The sequence below is a fragment of the Terrapene carolina genome, unplaced genomic scaffold (genome assembly GCF_002925995.2).
Source record: "Terrapene carolina triunguis isolate 2854851 unplaced genomic scaffold, T_m_triunguis-2.0 Scaffold33392, whole genome shotgun sequence".
NCBI lineage: Eukaryota > Metazoa > Chordata > Testudines > Emydidae > Terrapene > Terrapene triunguis.
The window spans coordinates 2,348,876-2,357,815 of NW_020697743.1; positions in this window are offsets into that span (position 1 = coordinate 2,348,876).

Genomic DNA, 8,940 nt, shown 5'->3' on the forward strand with positions numbered 1-8,940 from the left:
TCCACCTTATAGTCCATTCATCCAGCCCATACTTCTTTAACTTGCCTGCAAGAATACTGTAGGAGACCGTATCAAAAGCTTTGCTAAAGTCAAGGAATAACAAGTCCACTGCTTTCCCCTCATCCACAGAGTCAGTTATCTCGTCATAGAAGGCTATTAGGTTAGTCAGGCATGACTTGCCCTTGGTGAATCCATGCTGACTGTTCCTGATCACTTTCCTCTCCTCTAAGTGCTTCAGAATTGATTCCTTGAGGACCTGCTACATGATTTTTCCAGGGACTGAGGTGAGGCTGACTGGCCTATAGTTCCCCGGATCCTCCTCCTTCCCTTTTTTAAAGACGGGCACTACATTAGACTTTTTCCAGTCATCTGGGACCCCGATTGCCATGAGTTTTCAAAGATAATGGCCAATGGCTCTGCAATCACATCCGCCAACTCCTTTAGCACCCTCGGATGCAGCCCATCCGGCCCCATGGACTTGTGCTCATCCAGCTTTTCTAAATAGTCCCGAACCACCTCTTTCTCCACAGAGGGCTGGTCACCTCCTCCCCAGGCTGTGCTGCCCAGTGCAGTAGTCTGGGAGCTGACCTTGTTCGTGAAGACAGAGGCAAAGAAAGCATTGAGTACATTAGCTTTTTCCACATCCTCTATCACTAGGTTGCTTCCCTCATTCAATAAGGGGCCCACACTTTCCTTGACCTTCTTCTTGTTGCTAACATACCTGAAGAAACCCTTCTTGTTACTCTTAACATCTCTTGCTAGCTGCAACTCCAAGTGTGATTTGGCCTTCCTGATTTCACTCCTGCATGCCTGAGCAATATTTTTATACTCCTCCCTGGTCATTTGTCCAATCTTCCACTTCTTGTAAGCTTCTTTTTTGTGTTTAAGATCAGCAAGGATTTCACTGTTAAGCCAAGCTGGTCGCCTGCCATATTCACTATTCTTTCTACACATCGGGATGGTTTGTTCCTGCAACCTCAATAAGGATTCTTTAAAATACAGCCAGCTCTCCTGGACCCCTTTGCCCTTCATGTTATTCTCCCAGGGGATCCTTCCCATCTGTTCCCTGAGGGAGTCAAAGTCTGCTTTTCTGAAGTCCGGGGTTCGTATTCTGCTGCTCTCCTTTCTTCCTTGTGTCAGGATCCTGAACTCGACCATCTCATGGTCTCTGCCTCCTAGGTTCCCATCCACTTTTGCTTCCCCTACTAATTCTTCCCGGTTTGTGAGCAGCAGGTCAAGAAGAGCTCTGCCCCTAGTTGGTTTCTCCAGCACTTGCACCAGGAAATTGTCCCCTACACTTTCCAAAAACTTCCTGGGTTGTCTGTGCACCACTGTATGGCTCTCCCAGCAGATATCAGGGTGGTTGAAGTCTCCCATGAGAACCAGGGCCTGTGATCTAGTAACTTCTGCTAGTTGCCGGAAGAAAGCCTCATCCACCTCATCTCCCTGGTCTGGTGGTCTATAGCAGACTCCCACCACGACATCACCCTTGTTGCTCACACTTCTAAACTTAATCCAGAGACTCTCAGGTTTTTCTGGAGTTTCATACCAGAGCTCTGAGCAGTCAGACTGCTCTCTTACATACAATGCAATTCCCCCACCTTTTCTGCCCTGCCTGTCCTTCCTGAATAGTTTATATCCATCCATGACAGTACTCCAGTCATGTGAGTTATCCCACCAAGTCTCTGTTATTCCAATCACATCATAGTTCCTTCACTGTGCCAGGACTTCCCAGTTCTCCCTGCTTGTTTCCCAGGCTTCTTGCATTTTTGTATAGGCACTTAAGCTAACTCGCTGATCGTCCTGCTTTCTCAGTATGAGACAGGAGTCCTCCCCTCTTGCACTCTCCTGCTCGTGCTTTCTCCCGGTATCCCATTTCCCCACTTACCTCAGGGCTTTGGTCTCCTTCCCCCGGTGAACCTAGTTTAAAGCCCTCCCTAGGTTAGCCAGCCTGCTTGCAAAGATGCTCTTCCCTCTCTTCGTTACATGGAGCCCGTCTCTGCCTAGCACTCCTCCTTCTTGGAACACCATCCCATGGTCAAAGAATCCAAAGCCTTCTCTCCGACATCACCTGCATAGCCATTCGTTGACTTCCACGATTCGACGGTCTCTACACGGGCCTTTTCCTTCCACAGGGAGGATGGACAAAAACACCACTTGCGCCTCAAACTCCTTTATCCTTCTTCCCAGAGCCTCGTAGTCTGCAGTGATCTGCTCAAGGTCATTCTTGGCAGTAACATTGGTGCCCACGTGGAGAAGCAGGAAGGGGTAGCGATCTGAGGGCTTGATGAGTCTCAACAGTCTCTCCGTCACATCCTGAATCCTAGCTCCTGGTAAGCAGCAGACCTCTCAGTTTTCTCGGTCGGGATGGAGGAGAGATGATTCAGTCCCCCCGAGGAGGGAGTCCCCGACCACCACCACCCTCCTCCTTCTCTTGGGAGCGGTGGTCGTGTAACCCCCATCCCCGGGACAGTGCATCTCATGCCTTCCAATCGGCGGAGTCACCCTCTGCTCCCTTCCCTCAGATGTATCATTTACTCCACTCTCCGCATTAGTACCTGTGGAGAGAACATGAAAGTGGTTGCTCACCTGTATCTGCATTGCTGGTACATGGACGCTCCTCTTTCTTCTTCTGGAGGTCACATGCTGCCAATTTTCTTCACCGTCCTTCTGTCCCCGCTGGGCAGCCTGCTCCGATTCTTCAGAATGTTGTGCCCGTAGAAGCATATCCTGACATCTGTACAGGAAATCTTCATTTTCTCTTATGCAACGCAGGGTAGATACTTGTTTCTCTAGACCTTGAACCTTCTCTTCCAATATGGAGACCAGCTTGCACTTTGTACAGACAAAATCGCTTCTGTCCTGTGGAAGAAAGACAAACATGGCACAACCTGTGCAGGTCACAGCAGCTGATCGCTCACCATCCATATCACCTCTCATTCAAAGATGGTTTAGGTGTAAAGGAGCAGCCAGATCTAGCTGTTGGTCAGTTATGCCACTAGAGATGGAGTGGGGAGAAGTAGCTTGGGTTTTGGATTCAAAAGCTGTCAGATATGGAGTATCTCCTGCTCAGGTACAATTCCCAGCCTGAAGTGGCAGTCTTCGTTTCTCATTCCAGTTATTCTTGGCCTGCTTGTAGAACTACAAGGGCAAAAGAAGTAAACACCTGCAGTTCCAAGGGATGAGGGTATCAGAGCATACAGCAAACCAGCCTTCCTGCGGCAAGCCCCAGGCAACCAACCACAGCAGCAGCAAAACACAGAAAACTAGGAATGTGGAAACCTCAGAATGTTTATACCCTGTCCACCCACACAATTCCCCTTCCCTCCAACCACCCTCTGGCCTCTTCTTGGGGCTAGTGTCTCAACTCTTTACTCCACAGTGAAGCAAAGTGGCCTGCTCAGATTGCCACTCCAGCCATAGGGATGAGCACAGGGATGGCTTGCCCGATGCGCCCTCCTTTGGAGGGGCAAGGGAGGAACCCATCTCTACTTGCTGACCAGGTAGCTGGCTGGAATAAACTGCTCCATGACAAGGGGCGAGATAATTTACTCTTCACATAAAGCAGAGTGAGGAGCAGGAGGAGGAATTGTTACTCTGAGACACCACTCATTCGCTGTTCTGTTCCTGGGGTGGTACGTGCTACCTCTTACTCTGGGCACATTGCAAGATTACAGTCTAGCCCTTCGTATTGGCTCTATGTTGTTGAACCACCGAGTCGTGATTTGTGCTTTCCAGACATCGACTGGGGAGCTAATAATTCCTAGAGAGGAATTTTTTTTTAACAAACCTGTTTTCTTTATATTCATCTCTACACCCCTTTTCACGAAATAAAGTAGGTCATGCTCTTTCAGTGGACAGTAATAGGCTTCCAGGGCTTGAAGCGGATGCATCCAGTGGTGAAATTGGAAACGCTGCACCTTTTTCCGCCACTTTAAAAGAATATTCTCTTTTTGATGGAGGGAGTGTAATTAATCTGCAGTCTATTTACACGGTACATTTCCCACCACCTGACTGAACTGCAAGCAAAGGAACTAGCCAGTAGCCAGTAGGGGGTCACTCAGTCCAATATCTAGCCAGTAGAGGGCTCCATAATCCTTAGAGCAGTGGTTCTCAACCAGGGGTACACGGACCATTGGGGGTATGCAGAGATTTGCCAGGGGGTACATCAGCTCATCTAGATATTTGCCTAGTTTTACAACAGGCTACATAAAAAGCACTAGCGAAGTCAGTACAAACTAAAACGTCATATAGACAATGACTTGTTTATACTGCTCGGTATACTATACACCAAAATGTAAGTACAATATTTATAGTCCAATTGATTTACTTTATAATGATATGATAAAATAAGTAAGCAACTTTTCAGTAACTGTGTGCTGTGACACTTTTGTAGGTTTAGGTCTCATTTTATAAGCAAGTAGTTTTTAAGTGAGGTGAAACGTGCGGGTATCCAAGACAAACCAGACTTCTGAAAGGTTGAGAGCCACTGATCTAGAGTACAGGCAAAGCCAGTAAAATGCTGAGGTCAGAAGGGGTCAGGACTGGGCAGACAGCAAGCTGTGGGACGGCAAGGGTTGAACCGCTGAGATCTAAGCAGGGAAGCTGTCTGTTGCCAGCGGCAAGGCGCTAGCAGAAGGATGCAGGACAGCAGCCTGCTAGCAGGAGTGCACGTGTGACAGCAGGACGAGGGTGCAGAGGGGTCCTGACATGGCCATGGGTATGTCTACACTGCAAAGAAAAACCCGGGGCAGCGAGTCTCAGAGCCCAGGTCAACTGACTCAGGCTGCGGGACTAACAATAGCAGTGCAGATGCTCCCCAGGTTCAGAGACCCTCCCCCCTCACTGGGTTTCAGAGCCCTGGCTCCAGCCTGAGTGGGAACTCCTAGACTGTTATTTTTAGCCCCACAGCCCGAGTCTATTGATCCAGGCTCGGAGACTCAGTCCCACAGGTTTTTCTTTGCAGTGTAGTCAGACCCCAATTGACCCGGACTCTGGCCAATGGGGTCTGCAGTGCATGAATGTAGCCAGGACAGATGTGGACTAGAGGGAGCAACTAGTATTGCCAAGCCCCAGATTTCAAAAAGGCACAAGTCAGACCGCAAAAAAACATGAGATTTTTAAAATATAAATAAAATGTTGGTGCTTTTTATTTCACTTCTGGTTTTGGAGCCTTTCCAGGGCACGTTTCCAAGCTTGTCTTCGAAAACCTGCCGGCTAGACACTTCCATCTGAAAAAAGTAGTAAGCTCAGATTCTCATAATCATTTGACTCCAGGAGCTGGGGCTTTATGAAAAAAAAACAACACACCACACAACACACCAAATAAATACCACATAACTCACAGTAAAAGCATGAGAGCTGGCAACACTGATCAGTAGCCCAAGCACAGCCTATGGAGACCTAAAGGGTGCAGTAACCTTTATATCCTGCACTGGGCATCCCACAGGGGTTGGATTAGGAACTCCTGGGTTGATCTTGTTAGTATCTGGTGAAGTTGTTGTGGACTCTGTTATGAGAAGTCCTAGTACTGCAACACTCCACTACTTAAAGTGTGTTTACGCGAGCTCACAGAGCCAGTGCTTGCTTCTAAACTTATAGTACAGAGAGCTCATTAGCAGACATCTACCATCTCACAGCAACACCCTGCAGCAGAGACAGCTATGCTACAGTAAAACCCGGCGTTATGAACAACAGTGTTACAAACTGACCGGTCAACCACACACCTCATTTGGAACCGGAAGTATGTGGTCAGGCAGCAGCAGAGACAAGAAAAGCACATACAGAACTGTACTGTGTTAAACTACTAAGGAAAATTAAAAAAAAAAAGATTTGAAAAAGTAAAGGAACTGTTTCTGTGCTTGTTTCATTTAAACTAAGATGGTTAAAAGCAGCATTTTTTTCTGCATAGTAAAGTTTCAAAGCTATATTAAGACAATGTTCACTTATAAACTTTTGAAAGAACAACCGTAACGTTTTGTTCAGAGTTACGAACAACCTCCATTCCTGAGGTGTTCATATCTCGGAGGTGCTGCTGTATATGCAGAATACCAAACATTTCTGAAAACGTCACATTTCTAGCAGGTACACACAAAGCAGTGTGGGTAAATATTGAGGAGCTGTCTAACTCTTTTTTAAACATTCAGTTAATTTGTATTAGACATTACAGTTAAAATTATTCCACTGTAACCATGGTAATTTTTATTACTGACACGCTGTTGATTGTTCTATGTGGACATGTCAGTTTGTTCCATACTGATCACAGATGGCTGGAAGTGCCATTACAACAGGAGTCCTGCCTGTTCATTTGGGGCTGGAATGCCATGTCAGATCTCTCCCGAGCGAGGGACGGGTCACAGATCCCTAGAGTCCAAGGTTGGAAGGGAGCATTGGGATCGTCTAGTCTGGTCTCCTGTATAAACACCGGCCATAGAACATCTCCCAAACTAATCCCTAGAGCAGACCTCTTAGAAAAAACATCCAAACCTGTCAGTGATGGAGAATTCAGCACGACCCTTGGTAGCAGCACTGCCCCAGGAGCTGACTAGAGAATGAACTGTGATTTCATTGTCATGCAACAGCTGACCCTTCCGATTAGCGAATAGGGCAAAGAGATACGCAGAGCAAGGGCTCCTCCAACACCCCCCGTGGTCTGCCTCCTCTCCACCCACATGTTCCAACGAGGATGTACTGGGCCAGCAGCTCCTGCTACACCTGCCCCCACCAGCTAGAGCTGCTATCTGAGCAGGAGGAGAGTCCAGGGGGTGCTTTACTCCCCTTTACTCCTTTGTATGGCTGAAGAGAAGCTGTGATACGCTAACCCTAAGGTGATGTCTACCTGTGACAGGGCTCACTCACCACGCTGGCACCATCTGCTGGCCCTCTTGAGGATTAGCTCCGCGGCTCAGTACGCCCTCTCCCAATGGTGCCTAGCCTGCCATCACGTCTGCTCTCTGACCCACGTCACTCCAGGGACTGCAGCGTCCTCTTCATGACACGATCTGCTGCTCTGCTCAGTGCCGGATCTGTAGTTCTCTCCTCATGGCTTGGCCCTCCGGCCAGGTCACCACAGTCTTTCTAGATCCTGCTGTCTGGTGGGCATCTCCCACGACCATAGCCACTACCCAGTGGCTGGTGGATGTACCTGGGCCTGTCCACTGTTCCAGGTCCTGGATCAGGGACCTTTTGAACTGCAGTCATCTACTGCATTACTTTTCCTCAGTTACCACTGCATTTTCCTGGGCCACCTCCCTGTGGCCACAGATCCCTACTCAGTCCCAGCAGCCCATCCAGAGCTCCTTCTCTACTTCCTGCGTCTCTGCCTGCACTGCTCTGTCCAAGGTGCTACAGGGTTGCGGCCTACCAAGGACACAGCTTTTCCTCCTCAAGCACCTAGAAGCTACTGACTCTCCTCTGCACCTCTTCTTATATGGGCCTGCTGGGCCTGGATTGGCTGCTCCTCACAGCATCTCTCCTATTGGAAGCTTCCTTGCGCAGCCTCCCTAAGCCCTTTTTAACCCCTTACATGCCAGTGTGGGCCGGACGCCCCATCACACTAACTTTTGAGTGGGGAGATGTTATTCCCAGCTCGAGGAGATATACCCGGGCTAGCGCTCATCAAGCTAGCACATTAAAAATAAAGAGTTGCTGTCTCAAGAATGGGCCCAGCATCTAGGATGAAACCATACTGAGAGAGGCTAGCCCCTCCTGCCTCCAGGGCTACCTTCTGTTTTCAGCACATTAACTCAAGTATGTCTCCACAAGCTGGGAATTACATCCCCTGCTCGAAGTGTAGACATACCCTTAGTGTTATCAGCTGCAATAACAACACCATAGCAGCAGAATGTCAGCGCAGGGCATGCGTACAAGAGCATATTCACACAAACGTTGCCAACGTTTGCTACACAGATTCTGCTGCCCACAGATTGCAAAGTACCTTACTCCAGGAGGATTAAGGTCCTACCCAGCTGAGGAAAGGTGGCAGAATTTGGCTCTTCATGTACTTCTGCTGGGGCTCCACAAGGCAAAGGCCAGATTGTGCACCCCTTTTCCCCCCACTGACGAGCAGTCATGCCACGAGTGCTCCCCTGGATTTCAAGTGAAGAACTCGTGTGAGCAGCAGTTCCCCATGGCGGGAAAATGTTCACGCTCTGGCCCGAAGTTAGGAGATTCAGTGTTCCCTAAGAGAGGGAGTGTTGTCCAGTTGCTGGCGCAGGGGCATACGACAAGGTGTTGCTGAAAAACAGTGAAGACAGTGCAGTCCTATTGATTGTGTTATTTGTGTTGCAGAAGGGGTTAGCGGCCCCCAGATGACATTGGAACCCCCATTGTGCTAAGCACTGTAACACAGACCATCCAAAGAACGTTCAATCTAAATAGAAGAGACAGATGATGGGAAGGGAAACAGAGGCACAGAGAGGGGAAGTGACTTGCCTAAAGACACCCAGCAGGGCAGGGGCAGAGCTGGGAACAAAACAGGTCTCCTGGCTCCCACTCCAGGACCCTATCCAGTAGATCGTGCTGCCTGCTTCTCTAACAGAGATTGCCTGATCTGCAGGATAGATTCCACTGAGTAACAATGACATTCCCATATCTGCAGAGAAGGTGGGCTTTGGAGTGGATAGGAAACATACATGCTTGATTCCTCAGACTGCATTTGCATTCATTTCAGCCATCTAATAATAACTGCACCGACATTTCTTCTGATTCTCTGCTTTTTAAAAAAAAACACTTCTAAAAATGTTTTATACAAAACCAACCATTGATTCAAATTCTGGCAGGCAGAGCCTGAGCTGCTCTGAGAGGGAACGGGTTTTCATTGAGCAGCAGGCACTGGAAGTATTCAATCTGGGGAGTTCAAAAGGAGCTCAAGGGATTGCAGTATGATCTAGACACCTAATTCTTTTTGGATCCTCTGAAAATCCCAGTTTAATCTCACAG